This window comes from Mastomys coucha, unplaced genomic scaffold, assembly GCF_008632895.1.
Source record: "Mastomys coucha isolate ucsf_1 unplaced genomic scaffold, UCSF_Mcou_1 pScaffold8, whole genome shotgun sequence".
Classification (NCBI taxonomy): domain Eukaryota; kingdom Metazoa; phylum Chordata; class Mammalia; order Rodentia; family Muridae; genus Mastomys; species Mastomys coucha.
This window is the reverse complement of record NW_022196914.1, coordinates 62,888,473-62,905,258: the sequence shown is the minus strand read 5'-3', so window position 1 is coordinate 62,905,258 and position 16,786 is coordinate 62,888,473. Positions and strand designations below refer to the sequence as shown.

At 39.9% G+C, this 16,786-nt stretch overlaps 1 long non-coding RNA gene across 3 annotated transcripts in view; it reads left to right on the top strand.

Annotated features, from left to right (window-relative positions):
* Window positions 1–16,786, top strand: part of LOC116083247 — a 186,291-nt gene that overhangs the window by 44,854 nt on the left and 124,651 nt on the right. For 2 of the 3 annotated variants that reach the window (XR_004115645.1, XR_004115644.1), the window contains exons 2-3: window positions 801–904; window positions 5,581–5,666. This is a non-coding gene — a long non-coding RNA (uncharacterized LOC116083247). Of the gene's footprint in view, window positions 1–800; window positions 905–5,580; window positions 5,667–6,387; window positions 6,479–16,786 lie in introns of those variants that run through there. The other variant, XR_004115646.1, reaches the window with a different exon arrangement.

Here is a 16,786-nt window from a genome sequence, read left to right as displayed (position 1 = left end):
GTTGTGTCCGCCAGATGGTCAGCTTGCTTTTCTCCAAAGAGTTGTTCATTAGAGTAGATTAGTGAGGAAAAGACTTGTAGGAATTGTATAAATAAATGAATTACTTAGTATACCTTTGTGCTATTACTCAAAGATCCCACAAGGGAAACAGAAAAGCAGAGAAACACCATGGAAGCCTGAATCCCTGCTGCCTTCAAAGCAGATTAGGCAGGAGCCTGCCAGACAGTTTGTATCTTCTGATGCCACCTTGCAAGCATGGCTTATGGTGTATTATGTTCTTAATTTATTTGCTGAATGGACTTGTTTTCAATATTTTATCCATTGTTATTCAAATGTTTTGCTTCAAAAATGTATCATTATTCTCAGTTGATTTGTGTGTATTTGTTTGTATACCATATCATTTTATTTAGAGATCCCATTTTTTCCACTATGAGATATAATGAAATTTGTGTGAAATCCAAGGAGGAAAACAGAACTCTGACAGAATTCAGATTTAATTCATCTTTTCAGAATTGTGCTTATGGAATTGGGTGGAGGCAGCTTATGTCCCTACTTACAGTTAAAACAGCTACTTGTCTGGCACAGAAAGATGGATTTTTTAAAAAAAATTTTCCAATAGACCAGATATAATCGTACTAATTACTCTTCATGATCTAGTCACTTCTGTGATCCTGACAGTGTGCAACTCAATGTATAAGCATTTTCAAATTAATTCCAACCTTCTAAAAGCAGGGAGTTTCAAGTTGCTTGTATTTTCTTAGCGTAAAGAATTTGATTGTGTTAATCAATTCCGTTTTCAGATATCCTTAGCCTTTCAAAGTACATGAAGGTACAATGGTTAGGAACCTGGAGGGTTGAGGATCTGGAGAGAGGCACAAGTCACGACTGGAAGCCGAATTACCTGGTAAGTAAGGGAGGATCTCTGCAGATGAAAAAGTTCAGAAGTTTGTATCTGATACATTTCTATTGCTATGACAAGACACCATGTGAACTTGTAGAAGAGAGAATTTATTTAGGCTTCTAGTTTCAGAGGGATAAAAGTTCATGGTAGCAGGGAAGTATGATAGCAAGTGGCGCGAGTGGTGGCCACAGCAAAGAGCTGAGAGCACATGTATCAGCCATCAACATGAAACAGAGGGCGCCCACTGAAAGAAGCAAGGGTTTTTCTCAAAGCTTGCCCGAAGTGACACACTTTCTCCAACCTGCAACTGCACTACCTGAACCTCTCCAAAAAGCATTGCCAACTGAGACTGAGAAATGTCTCCCATAGTTCCAATGCTTGAGACTATGGGAGGCATTCATTTCTCATTCAAAAACTCCACATTCTACTGCTTGCCCTTCCCCCAGGCTCTCAGCCATATAAAAATGCAAAATGTATTTAGTCTGACTTCAAAAATCTCCATGGTCTTTCAGGGCCTCAATACTGCTTAAAAGTTCAAAGTCCAAAGTCTCTTCTGAGACGCAAGGCAATCTCTTAATTGTAACCCCGTGTAAAATCAAAAGGTAAATTATATCCTTTCAACATATAATGGTACAGAATATATATTACCATTCCAAAGGGGAGGGAAGGGGGTGGGTAGTGAGGTAATTCTTTTCCAAACCACCAAAACCCCGAAGAGCAAACATCAAATCTTGCAGTCCCATGTCTGGTGTTAAAGGGCTTAGACAGCTCTGTTTCTTCAGCTCTGCTGCCTGTGACAGACATACTTGTCCTGGTTCCAGTCCCTGACTGCAGCTTTCCTCAGCAGACATCCACAGCTTTGGAACTGCCAGCGTCCCGGGGACTCTACTGCACTCAAGGCTTCCTCTTTACCACTTCAGTCATGCCTCTCAGAGCCTTCACGCAGGGACTCTCACCTGCCCCACAGGGACTGGCCTCAGCAGCTCTCTGAAGCCATGAAGAAGAATCGGCATCACCCTCACATTTGCATCCTTCAGGACTCTAAAGCAAGCGCAGCATGGTTGACATTTCCAAGTCTGGCTGCCGTACTGGAATGGATCTTTACCCCCACTTCCCACTTTGTATCACATCAGCATTAGATTTTATGCAGTTTATGCAGTTGCTTTTTCAAAACAGAAACCTTAGGTGCTCCTTCACAGGCTGGAAGCTTGGCTGGGTGAGGTTTTCCTCTGAAGGCATCCTTCACTTTATTCGGGGCTGAGTAAGCGGCCTCTCTTTGTGCTAATCTCCTTAGATTCCCTCCATAAGCATTGGCTGCAACGGTAATTCCTGGGGCTTTTAGTCTCTTCAGTCTGTACATTTTGTATTTCTTTCTGCCCACTTGTCCCTTGTCACTGTTGACCTGCAAAAGGGTTATTCATGCTAACCCTGCCACACATTCAATATTATGTTGGTTTGAAACTGCCTCAGCCAAAGAAATTCATCTTTTATTTTTACTTTAACCTCAGGCAAGCTCTTAGGATAAGGGCGGCTGGATTCTTTACCAAAATAACACAACAATGGCCTTCATCCCAAGTGGGAATACTCTTTCCTTCTGAAATCTCTTGAGCTGGGTCTACACAGTCAGTGCTTCTCTTACCAGTGCTGTCTTCGAGGTCCTATTGCGATGGTTCCGTAAGCTCTGCTTAAAGCAGTCAGTCATTTCTCTAGTCCAAAGTTCCAAAGTCTTCCACATTCCTTTAAAAAGCAACAGGTTCATCACCGCAACAGATTGCTCTCTGTTACCAACTTCCGTGTTAGCTAATTTTCTGTTGCTGTAGTAAAGCAGCATGACCAAGGTGTCCATAGCAAGACTACAACTGGCCTGTGGTACCAGTGGGATAAACTCACTTCCTTCAGTGATACACTTCCTCCTGCTAGGCTGCACCCCCTAGACCTCCTCGAGCACTATCACCAACCTGGGGCCGAATGTTCAAGCACTCGAGACTATAGGAGATGCATCTCATTCAAACCACCACACTTTCAAACTCTGGTTGAGCTCTCAATGTCTCTGTGCTCTCACACTTATTTATATGATGATCAAGAGTGATATTTACAGAAATAGTTGACCGGCTGTAAGCTGTGATTCTTGGCATTTTACATGGATTATCTCAGCTCTATTTAGTAGAAACTTCCTTGTAGCTGTTGGCTGTAGCTTTGCAGGATGATATAATAACATACCAACCACATAAATGATAGGGTCTTATAATTGTGATAAGAAGCCAATCTTGATGGAAAATACCTGTAATCCTAGCACTCAGAAGGTCAAGGCAAGAAGATGCTAAGTTCAGGACCCACCTGGGCCACATAGTGGGATTTTTTTACTTTGTAAAAAAAAAAAAATCAACAGAATGAAAGAAAAATGCATCAGAACCTTTATAATTTATAGGTTAAAACACCTATAAAGTGCCTATTGTTGTGAACACATGCTTTACTTGATGAGGGACATCATTCAGGGCTGTCAGCAGTATTGGGGTTCCACCCCCATTGTATCTGTTAACACTGTATGCTGAGGAACATTTTCCTAGTTTTGATACTGTGTGATTAGGTTTTGAAAGCAGAGAAAGTAATTTTGACTACTGTGGACTTTCATCAGTCCATGGAAAAAGAAGTCAAGTTTAGTTCTCTGATTATAGATAGAAGTCCTGAGGATTAAGTAGATCTAATATAGGATAGACAAAGGGTTGGGAGGGAAGATTTGTGGCTTCCTTCTCTCATTAGAGACTTTGGAAGTTACCCCATCAATAGCAGTCTTTTGTCCTGTTGACCAAGATACCACCTCAAGGGGTTAAAGCTCTTTACAACACACACACACACACACACACAAACCCCCACACATGAAACAGAGAGAGACACACAGAGAGAAACAGAGAGACAGAGAAAGATCTGCAGATACATACACATATATACACACATGGACACCATACTACACTACTCGGTTTCTTAAAACAGAATATCAGTGACAGTTTCTCTGAAATATTTTTTTAGATGAAAAATCTAGTATTTCCAGAAAGAGAAAATGATCAGCATAGAAAGTGTTTTATATGCAGAGTCAAAACTATGTTTTCTGAAAAATAGAAAACAAGTAAGACATGTAAGACATCCTTTAAAAAGCGTGTTTACCAGCCATTTCAGAATCTTTTGGGGGTACATTTGTACTGTAATTACTGTAGAAGGATTTCTAAATTTTACTTTGCCAATAGTTCTTGTCTCATATATGTTGGTTTTTGTCTTCTTGCTCAAAGTTCTGCTGGTAGGATCTGTTTGCTGCTATGTTTTAATAGAAGGCTGTAGAACTCTGAATGTTCTCATCAGCATGAAAACAACAAAGTCACTTCTTCTTCAACAAAGGATCCCCCTTTCTGGCAGCTCTCCCCTTTCTGTGGATGACCATTTCTGGCCCTGCCATTTCTACATGGGATTCCCCTTGAGAGTGAGTTTGAGTTCTCCCTCTTCCAGACACTGAAGTCCTACCCTTCAGCTCAGTAGGCTGAAAACTGATCACACACACACACACACACACACACACACACATACACACACACACCCAAGAGAAAGACATGGGAGAGAGAGAGAGAGAGAGAGAGAGAGAGAGAGAGAGAGAGAGAGAGAGAGAGAGAGAGAGAGAGAGAGAGAAATATGTACACCACACCCACCTACAGTTTCTTGAAACAGAATAGTAGGCTTAACCCTATGTTCTGCTCTAGGTTTCTGTGCTTGTTTTGAGCATGTTCCCAGCCTCACTATAACCCACAGTTAAGTTTTTATGCTCTGACTTCTTTCTTTCTTTTCAGTTCCTAACCAAGATGTCCTCCATTGGATCCCACACCAGTGACATCAGTCCATATCCTTCCCTCTTTTCATCAGCTGTTTCCTCACCACCATATCTTGTGGCAACTCCTCTCGTGCCTAGATTATTGCAGAGATCACTTGAATGAACTGCCCCCTTTCCCTTGCTCGCCTCTCCTTCCCCATTCCCTATTTGCTTACATAAAGGATGATACTGTGTCTTAGAACTCTTATTTTCCCAGAAGTGACAATTCCACAACATCCAAAATCTTGTTTTGTTTTGTTTTTTTTGTTTGTTTGTTTTTGTTTTTGTTTTTGTTTAAGGACAAGAGGTCATTTCCAGCATCCACCATATGTCTCTAGTTAGAAATTTGAAACTGAATAGTGTAGACTTTGGAAAAAAATGGTGTGCAGAGCAGTTGCTTTTCTGTAAGTTTTAATTTTTTCTCTTAACTTCTAACTTGCATAATTCTGAACTTCCATGACAGTGGTAGCAAGAGCATGACTTGTGTGTGTTGCACAATGTGGAAAAACATTGTTTCACTTGCTGGCATGTATTTTTTTCTTTAAAAAAATCTTTTAAAGGACATCTTTCTGTGTCACTTTTTTATGGTTAAGAGTTTCATATATAGTTGTTGATCCAACTGTCCAAAAAGAACTCCAGCCTGTGAGATATTTACTTATACAAATCTTTAAATTCAAGAAGAAAGAGTTTGACCTCCCAAAGCCTTTTGGAGACATCAGTGAAGAAATACCTAAAGTTAGCACACAGTAGGCCTGAGTCATAGTCGGAAGCCAATAATAATTTACTCTAGGAGAGAACTGTAATTTATTTAACTTCTTTTCTTCAGGGGGAAGACTGAAAGACAAAGCATATGTAGCTCTTGGAACATGTGCTTTGGATGGGAACGCTGTACCATTGCCCTGCCAGTTACAGGTAGACTGAGTTTCAAATTCATTTTATTTGCTAGTAGAGACTACCAACATAAGCAAATGTATAAACATCACTGGCTCCATGGTGGACAGACTAGAAGCCCCGTGTCCTGCTCATGTTGATCCAGATCTCATGCTCTCTAGTGCAGGTGGGCAGGTCAAGTCAGTAATGTTGGTTTCTTTCCAACTTCTCTTTTCAACATCAAATTGTACCTGCCTCCGTCATTTGCTATGGTCTGAGTTGTGTGAAGCTGATGGATATGCATTTTCAGTGGTCATTCATTATTTATTTTTGTACCATATGGGAGTCACAATTATACATCATTGCTAACATCTGTGACCCTCCTGAGATGGCAGTCATTCCAAGGGGGTGAACTCCTGTGTCTTTGTGGGTATCATGCATGACCTATCGGGTCACCAGCAGTGAAGAATCCTCATGATATCCAGGTCATTGCAGTAGTTTAAAATTTCATTCCAAAGAAGAGGAGTCACATGCTATTCATTTCTTTACAAGTGACTAGTGCCTGGATAGAATCTCTGTCCAACTTAGAAACAGTTTTCCCTCATTATCAAGCATGTTCTGAAGACAAATCCACTGCTGCTTTAGTCATCAGTACCACTTTTTGGTGGTTTTACTATTCCTCCCTGTCTTAGAAATATTTTTCTTTTAATTTTATGCCCCCACCCCCCCTAATCTTTAAAAATCTTTTCCCTGCTTCTTACAGTTCTTCTGGGCTGTGTCCTCCTCTCCAAGCCTGTAAGTTTTGGAGTCACAGGCTCAGCCTTGGATCTGTGGCTCTACCCTAGATTTATCCCATACACATTTTCATCAGTACCAGGATCTCAATAGTAACATTTATGGACAAAACTTAGACACAGAGAGACAGAATCAGCTAGACAGTAAATGTGCCTTGAGTAAATGTGTTGGTGACTGAGAATCACCTGTGAGCCAGTTTTGCAGTACTCGCAATCCAGGTGTTAGAAATCAACTCTTTGATTTAAGTTTGGCTGAGGAGTTGGGTCTAGTGATTTAGCTTTCTCTGTTGTTGAAGAGCATGGCTGAGACATCTCAGGGTATGTTTATGGGAAGCATAACCATCTTTTGTTAATTATGCTAATTACAGAACAAGTGCTTGGGAGCAAGCATCCCCCTTCTTCAGCATGACAACTTGAACTTAACTCTAAGGATTACTTGTGAGTGGAAAAATAGGCAAAGGATGGGACATTACAGTTATTTCTGTGTCCAAAATAGATAATGACACAAATCAAAGAGAAACTTTCTGTAGGTAGTCAGGGTTCTTGAGATGCTCAAGACCCTCAGAGAGATGCTTTCCACTAGAGATGATAGCAAAAGTATTTCAACAAGTGTTAGTTCATGTATTTATAATTGGGAGAGTTCTTGTGTACATAGCAATCCCTTGAAATGTATGGGCTTCACTGACTGAAAAACTGTACACAGTTCCTCTGCTCTGTCTACTCTCCTTACATCATCTTTCAATTTCTCTATGTGAAGATTTTCTTGCCAAATCAGAGTGAAATATTAACTTAAATGCAGTGGTACCACTGGTCGTTGTTATTGAAAACTGCTATGCTAAACAACAAAAATACTGTTAAAGAGTTTTTGTTTTTAAGGCTACTGATTGCAAGAGTGAGAGGCACTATATAGGCTAGAACACCTGCCTTCTACTTGCAGGCATTTTAGTTTTCAATGGTTTATCACTGTAGACCATCTGCCATAGTGACTACTGAAAGTTATTAGTAGAGTGGTAGGAAACTTTGAGATTCTGAATTGACCCTGGCAACCTTATATTAGTATGATTTTTCCATTTTGGTTCATGGAAAAGCTAACTTCCATTGATTGTCTTATTTGTTAAGTAGTCTTTTGTGAGCCAATTCAGAGACCTAAGACTAACTCAAGCATTACAGGGAGTGGGACATTTGGCTTAATTTTTGAGTCCAAGGTTATAGATAAAATTTTGAAACATACATCTTTTAAAAATTGGGTTGTAAAGGGAAAAGAGGAAGGGAGGGAGGGAAAAAAGAGGGAGAAAAAAAGAGGGAAGAAAGTACAGAACTCCTTATTTGCTCTAACCTGAACACACAGTAAAGGCAAGTTATATCAAGAGGAAATGAAATACCTACCCTACGGGAACATACACTCTGTCAAAGAACTTATAATTTAGTGAAACCCTTAATAAGATACAACAATGTATGTCTGAGCGCTAAATGGGTGGTATCAAATACACATGTTATTAAAGGTCAAAACCCATAAAATTTTTTAGCAGAAAGAATATATTCCAGTCTGTCTGGACTTGCCTGCATTTAGACCACTTGCCTTGTTCTCTCATGAAGTAGGGAGGAGCTATATGTGAGAAGTGTATATGGGTAAATTTCTCACATTCGAATTATGAGAAGCTCTTCTGAGAGGTTAAATAAACTGAGTTACACTCTTGGTTGCACTTGCTGTTATAGATTTATATGTTATTGTCTTACATGCCATAGGTGTCAGTTGGCCAGGATATCAGCCATACTCTTTTTTTTACAATGGTTTTTCTAAGTCATTGGATCTGAAATGATGACTTTCAGTACTGTCTCATAGTTATTAAGCACAAGTATCCAGAGACTCCTCCTTAAGGGGAAACTGGGAATGGAGAAATTTACATGTAAATAAAGAAAATGTCTAATAAAATAAAATAAAATAAAATAAAATAAAACGCAAAGGCAAAAAAAAAAAAAAAAAGACTTTTCTTCAAGCATGTTTGGCTTTCGTTCCTTCCTGTCCACTCCCTAAGGGGGCACATGACTTACATATGTGTAGTAGGTCCATGCAACAGTAAGTCACCCATTATTTGGGATTCTGCAATGGGCAGGTATAGAGAATTTCAGTGTGGGTGGCATGGGTCCCATCATCGTTCTCTGGAGTCCTTTCAATCCCCAGAATCTTTTCAGCTAGTGTCTCCTCTGTGAAAATACAGGAGAAGGCACAATTCTTTCAGTGTTCTTTTGTTCATCCCTGTCACGTAGCCAGCTTCACCCTCCTCCCTTTTTCCATCCTAAGAAGTTGTAATTTGTTGTTACCATGAACCTCTTCTTCTGGCTACACATTTTGGGAATGGCTAACTTGCCCCATCCTCAGGGAGTAGATTCAGGTTGGCCTAATAATCATCTGTAAACTCCAGTTCCAGAGGCAATGACGCCTTCTTCTGACCTCTGCAGGCACCAGGAATGCATGTGCTGCACACATATCCATGCAGGCAAAACACTCACACACATGCAATAAAGACAAGTACATCTTGGAAATAAAACCCTGCCTACCTTGCTCATTTAATCAATTATACGCATTTGGCTTGGCATGTCCCCAGGCTGGTGCTAAGATGATGATGTATTATATGACAAACATGGATGTATTGCTATTACCTTTCTTCACGGCAGATCAACTATAAAGGCTTTACCTTCTCATCGGTGTCTCCAGTGTACACTGCAGAGGCTTTGAAAAAGTTACTGTGAAAGCTACTCTGAAGAAAAGATGCTTCCATGAGAGGCCACTAGTAATTCCATGTGAACGACATCAAGCTGCACTGTGTAACTCTGTCCTTCCCAGCTTGATGGCTTCTTGCCTCCGGTGTTGGTGTAAATTTTCATGCTGTAACTATGAAGTTCGTAATTAAATTCTTGTGACTTCTTTGGAGTATACTCGGAATGGTTTAATTACTTTTTATGGGTTATTGTTACACTTCCTCAGGGGTTTGCCTGTTTTGAGCCATTTCATTCTTCTGGATTGTGTGGTGTGATTCTTAAAATAGCAGTTATTCTGGAATGAAACTTCTCTGTCTCCTTGCATTTTGAACTGAGTGCAGAATCCCTTTGAGGAGCTTCATGTAGGAGGTCCAAGTACTGTGAGTACTCTGGAAGTAGACGAAAGCTTGAAATAAGGCAAGAACATACATAAGAAAAAAACTTAGCATGAGAGACAATACAAATAAAAAAACCACCAGGGCTTTCAAAACTCAAAAATAAGCCTGTTTCATTAAGAGTCTGAGAAACACGCTATTTTAAGTCGCTGGCTAATCTTCAATTACCCAAATCCCTCACTCATCACTTCCGTCCTCTGGGGGACACATGCCTATCACATTTCTTCTGTTCTTTTATTCTTCTTTGTCCCTGAGCTATCCCACTAAATTGTTTTCTTGGTGTTTGTCTATCCCCAGTGATTAGAAATGAAGTAGACGATATTAGTATCTGCTTATATCTCACACCAAGCAGGTAATGCATTGCTGTATGAGAATTAAGATTTTATCATGTTGTCTTCTCTCTTGAGAGTTGTAAAACCATAGTCAAAAGCTACTGTAAGTCCAGAGATAATAATGAAGGATTCCTAGAAAACCAAGAGTTTATCTTCCTGTAGCCGAACAGCAGGTGCATAGGAGCGTACCTGAACACAGAACTATTCATTGAAACTACCATTGTTTTCCTATTTCAGCTATCTGAAACCTTGTTATCTTTTCTTCTTATCCCACCCTGGAAAGACGTGTATGTCTGAATTAACAGACAGCTTTATTCAGGGATGTGACTCAATATAAATACCTCAGGTGTTGCCGCATGCTTGTCTCTGCAGAGTCTCAATGAGTTTAGTCTGAGACTCTTTTTCATTGTGTCTGGTTGTTGTGATTCCTATACAGCATATTTTTACCCTCAACTTTGTCTTTTGCCTTTCACAGTTCCATTTCTAGTGTGTAAAGTGTCATAGGAATGGTGAGCATGTCCATGTATACCTCTACTTCAGTATTTGGATACCTGGAATAAAGGCTTAAATCTAAATACACTTCACAAATTCCATTGTTGTTCTTCTCTCTGTGTCTGTTGGTATTGATTTATTTTACTCCTCACTGCAGATTATATCTTTATCCGATTGTCCTGGAACATATAACTTCTCCTCCAGACAGACTTTGGACAACTGCTTGTTGTCTATCTCTGAAAAGCTTGTTTTGTGTATTTTATCTATTGTTTTCTGAAGTTGTGTTAGAAAATTAGATCTGGTCCCTCTTACTTCATCTGAGATCAAAGCTAAAAGGTTTTTTTTTTTTTTTCAATTCAGTTTTATACCATTGTTTGAATTATTGGCTGTAATTCTTCATTTCTTTGTTTAAAAATCTTTGGTGGTAACGACTTTCTAGTTGAAGTTCTAGTCTTTAGTCAAATTGCAAGGCCTTTTATAATATTTCTCATTCCCTCCAATTCCCCACCCTATCCTATTCTGTGTTCTATACATACAACTATCTATAGTTAAGCAACTGACTGACAGCAAACGTTGAGTGAGATCCATCCTGCCCTACTGTTTGAGCAGAGGTTCCATTTCCTCTGCTTATTCCACTTTGTCTTTTGAGACTGGTGAACTCTTGCCAACCCCACAAATCTTCCTTCAAATATAATCCCACATGTTGAGTTCCCTCTATTGGCCTAGAAACATCTTCCTTACCTAGCCATTTCATTCTCTATAGAGACAGGGTATATGGAATTTATTCTTTAAATATCACCCAGTAAATGCTGTAGTTTTTTTGCATAACTTTATCGATCTTTGTTATACATTTTTTTTACAACCTTTAAAAAACATGAGTTATTATTAATTTGGGGCCTGGGGCAAATAGTTTTATGTTAACATGAGAGAAGCTAAAGTTATCTTAAGGGGGGAATCTCAGTTAAGAAAATGCCTCCATAAGATCAGGTTGTAGGCAAGTCTGTAAGGCATTTTCTTAGTTAGTAATTGATGGAGGAGGCCCTAGCCTATTGTGGGTAGTGCCATCCTTAGGCTGGTAGTTCTGAGTTCTAAAAGAAAGCAGGCTGAGCAAGCCATGGGGAGAAAGCCAGTAAGCAGCACTCCCCTGTGGCCTTTGAATCAGGTCCTGCCTCCAGGTTCCCACCCTTCTTGAGTTCCTGTCCTGACTTCTGTTGTTGATGAACTGTGATATGAACGTATAAGCCAAATAAACCCTTTTCTCCTAAAGATGCTTTTTGGTCATGGTGTTTCATCTCCATGAAACAATAGAAACCCTAAGATAGTGCCCAAGCAAAAACATGCAGCAACAAAAAGCAGTGTGCTAACCTCAGTTTTAGAACATAGGTATGGTATTTTATCCTTACCTAGCAGAATATCTGGTCCTGCGGAGATCCTTAGTAAGGACATGCTATCCATGGATAATGGCTCTCAGACAGTCCAGACCAGTGGTTCTCAACCTTCCTGATGCTGTAAACCCTTAATACTTAATATTTTTAATAAAGAATTATTTTCTTTTTTTTTCTATTGGTTATTTTATTTGTCTACATTTCAAATGTTGTCCCCCTTCCTGGTTTTCCCTCTGCAAGCCCCCTATCCAATCCTCCCTCCCCCTGCCTCTATGAGGGTGCTCTCCCCACCATCCACCCACTCCCACTTGACCACCCTAGCATCCCCCTATACTGGGACATTGAGCCTCCACAGAACCAAGGGCCTCTCCTCCCATTGGTGCCAGATAAAGCCATCCTCTGCTTCATCTGTGGCTGGAGTCATGGGGTTCCTCAGTGCGTACTCTTTGGTTGGTGATTTAGTGCCAGGGAGCTCTGGGTAATAAAATGAGTTGATATTGTTGTTCTTCCTATGGGGTTGTGTAAAATTACTTTCCTTGTTACTTCATAGCTGTTATTTTTGCTAAGTGTTATGAGTTGTCAGGTACATATCTGTGCTTTTTTGGTGGTCTTAGGTAACCCCTGTGAAAAGATCGTTCAACCTTTCAGTGGGGTCACCACCCACAGGTTGAGGATTGCCCTTTGAATGCTTAATACATGAAAGCATGTCTTGTAAGGCCTTAAGGTAGGTTATGTTGCCAAGGACCAGCCTCAGCTTGGAGGGGGGTCTGAGGAAGGGGTGTTTGTGAGCAGTGAAAAGAACTACTTGAAGTCAATCATGGGGTACAAGCTGACAGCCAGCCTTAAGTTCTGCTTTAGATAGTTTTCTCTGGAGATTTCCAGATAGCTCATCCTTCTAGTTTAGCTTTCACAGACCAAAGCCTGGTCCTTCATTTATAAATAAACTAAATCATCTACCCCAGGTTCTCTTTTGATTATTCCATGAATTAGCGGCTTTTTACCTTAGCCTCTTGAGTCCTAGGCAAAGACAGCAAGCACATTTTTCTTACCATTGCAATGAGTTCAGAGATCTGCCTGCCTTTGTAAGCACAGACAATAATTTAGCTGGGTGAGATCTGGCTCTGAGACTGCTCCCACCACATCTGGGCCCCAATTTCATTCTGTCCTAGGTTGAACTTGAACTCAGGAATCTGACTTCCTTTGTATCTGCCTGCCATTATATCTTTCTCACAAGCTGGCTTATAGTGCAGCTGTTTCTGTTCTTTTAGGTCTGTGAAGCCCCTCATTTAATTCATATTGTGTCCTTATATTTTGCATAGTTGAACATTATATGTTTTTGAACTTATGTTTTCAGATTTCTTTCCCACTGCCTTAAGGGCTGTCCTGAAGGTCACAGCATCTACAATTTTGCTAAAGACATTAGACACACCCTTGCTTCCTGGACTTGTGCTGTCTCTGATTATCATAGAGTCATTAACCTTGGCAGAAAGGACACTCCCCAATAACCTTAGCAGGGAGAATATTTCCTGACAACCTTGACAAGGAGAATATTTCTCAAAGGAGGAACATGAAGGAGGAGCATGTATCACCTGCTGTCAAGTTTTGCTTTTCAAAATGCAGAAATTGTTTCAGTTCTCTTTGCTGCACTGAGTTTCACTGGCTGGAACATAGATGTGAGAGAGGTGGAGAACATGACAAGGAGCTGAAGGCAGTTAGGGCAAGGCCTGCATTTTGAAATTTATGTAGCTGGGATTTATTTCAACTCCTAGAGATTGATTTTTAATCATTCCATACACTTCTCTTTTGTCCTACTATTTCCTGTTGCTTACACCATTGTATTCCTAGGTAATAACAAATACAATAAAATAAACGAGAAAGAAAGTGGTGTGGTGACTGAGTAAACATAGACTATTGATAGGTTGTTCCACAGTGGAACTGCTTATTTCTTTAAATCTCAGCTCTGAGAAATAGAAAGTTATAGTGGGAGACTATTTCCATACCCCACTAAAACAGCTTCCTGTGGCATGTCCTTCTGCAGAGGTGTGTTATTCTCTGTCGCTGGTTCTGCTTAAGTCGGTTCTTATGCTGCAGAGGTAGAAAGGAATGTCTATGAGCGAGTTTGACTGGTCAAGAGAAACTTAGGAGAGTTTTCTATGAACATCTTTAGCTTCTTATTTGTAGGAAAACCACTTCCCTTTTCATAGTGGGACTTCCTCAGATCCACCAGTGGTATAAATAATGACAAAGCTTAGGACTTTTGCTAAGGCAGTTTCCCAGCTAGCTTAACCCAACTTTCTGGCCAACGACCAAGTGGCTAGCTTTATACATCTCTGCTCCATGTTTGTTCCCCTCCATGTCCACTCTTGATTCTCTGGCTTCTGTTTTCTTCACCCTTTGTCACTCCTCTGCCTGGAAGTTCTATCCTCCTCCTTCCTTTTCAAGCTATTAGCAATCAGATCTTTATTATAACCAACCAGTAGCAAGACAACCTCTGATCCATTTCTAGATTGCCTATAGGCAGGTGAGGAAGATGAATATTTCCAAAGTAGAAATAGAAATGACAATACCAGAATCCTGCTTGGACTTAGTTCTCTGCTGGTACAGAATTAACAAATGCAAATACAGAGACATAACTTCATACAGCGTGAAGAAATGTTACTCCATCATCTTTCTACACATAGAACAAAATTAACCATCGTAGAATGGGGATTAGGTAGGAACCCCTTTCTCTTACGTAGTTCACACAGGAACTCTTGACTCATGCAGATAAGTGAGGACAATTGCTTTCTGGTCAGTGGAGCTGATGAATTACTAAAGAATAGCTAATGATGTGAGTACATGCTCTGCGTAAGCAGGAGCACTTATTGGTGTCAATTATGCTTCCTGAAACAACTCAAGGGAAGGAGGATTCATTTTGGCTCATAGTTTCAGGAGGTTTTGTCCTTGGCTCTGTGTTCCTGAGGCTTTGTTTGATGGTGTGATTATGTGGAAGGAGCTTCCATCAGCCAGAAATAGAGAATGGAATTTAGGGAAAGATAGAACTTTCAAGGATGCACCTCTAGTAATGTTTTCCTCCAAAAGGTTTCACATCTTATTTTTATCACTTGCCAATAGTACCATTATATGGGAATCTTTCAGTGAGTTAATCCATTCATCGTATCACAGGCTCCATGATCAATTGTTACTGTTAATGTCCTCACGGGAACACCAGAGACAAGGCTTGCTAATCTCTCCAGCAACTTTCAATCCAGTCAAGTTGACAACTAAGCTGGATAATCATATCCATTTATAATTTTACTCATTGTGATACAAGTCATGGTTCTCCAAGAGGATCATCCATCAGCATGCCAGCTTCATTTCTGCAGAGAAGCAATGCTACAGAATGGATAAGCAAGGTGGCTCTAGAAACATAGGCAGGGAACTTAAGTACCCTTTTGGAACCTATCTATGCCTTGGTTTTTGTATATGTGAAACTGAATGCATTAAAACTCATCTTCTTGGATCATTGTTTGGATTAAATGAGTTCTTCATGTCTTCTCAGCATAGTGCATAACAAGCATGCACTAGACATTAGTGAATCTTGTGATTACTATCACTTCTTACATCTGTCTCGCTTTTGTTATTGTATCAGTCTGGGTTCTTGTTAGATCTTGGTGGATCTTGGAAGTGGTTCTAAATCCTCCTCATCTCCAGTATGTCTTTTTTTCTTTCCCAGTTTATCTGTTATTCAACTAATACATAATCTGGAAGATGGCTAAATTTCATTTTTCAATGAGAAAACACTGACTGTCAAAAATAAACTCCTAACTCCTTTGTCTACCACTACGCCTTTCAGGAACTGTTATTTCATCCCAAACAAACCTTTCTTCTTTCTTACACTGTGCACTTTCCAACCTCTGAGCTTTGCCAATGGTGGACCATCTTATATTCCCTCCTTCCTGTTTATTCTCTCCTGTCTCCAGTCATGATTTCCCATTTTGAAGGCCAGCTCACATGGTTTGATGCATGAAGCTAATAATATTAATTTCATGGTCCCACAAGAAGTAACACGCCTTTATTTACTGTCTTCAGAAATTTATCTGGATAACTTTTAGAATCATTGTTACTTGATGTCATATATTTAACTTAAGCACTATCATTATTCAGAAATATAGAGCAGATTCATGCTTGATAGACACAACTTTAAATATTTAGTGCTTGGTATGTGAACACTGAATGAATGCTTGCCTGTCTTTGGGTTTCTGTCTCTAACAAATGCTTTCAGGTAACAGGAGGCAAATAAATCCTGAAATATTTCTCATGATTTGGAAAAAAAAAAGAAACAAAGGAAATATATGTTCTTTGTTTCCTACCAGCATTGGCTGTTATTAGATTTAGTATAGTAAAGCCTTCTTTTGAACTTGTAGACAAGTAGATTTTGAACTTGGAGACATCACAGCCTTTGTGGGTCCAACTTTTCTGTGGTGTAAACAAAGGCCCAGAGGAAAAACATGACGGAGTTAAAATGCAGGTCCAGGTACCAACAGAGCTAATAATAAGTTCTGTCCTTCTAGGTGAGTGTGTTTTCTTGTCTGTTCTTAAATAACCTCAGTCCAGGAGGAGCAATGAGAAAGTTTGAGTAAAGTTTCTTTCAAATTTTATAATGATTTGCAAAGGGAAAGCCTCTTTTAATGTATATCTCAAAGAAAGAGAACTTAGAATCCAGGCTGTATATTACAACCAAGAGTGAGGGATGATAGAAGTACTGGAAATAGTGACATTTGAGGACATTGAATACCTAGGTCCTTCCTGAGCGACAGGCACTGTTGTGTCCTCCTCTTCCAGCAAGAAAGATGCAACTACACAAGCTCTTCCTTTTTGCAGTTTATTTCAGGACCCTTTTACAATGCTTCTCCCTCCTGCTCTAATCTTATGCCTTCTGCTGCTCCTGCCTCTATGGAGCTTACTTAAGCTCCACCTCCTGGGCCACCCTCAGCTGTTGAGTACTCCCAAGCTTAGCCAATC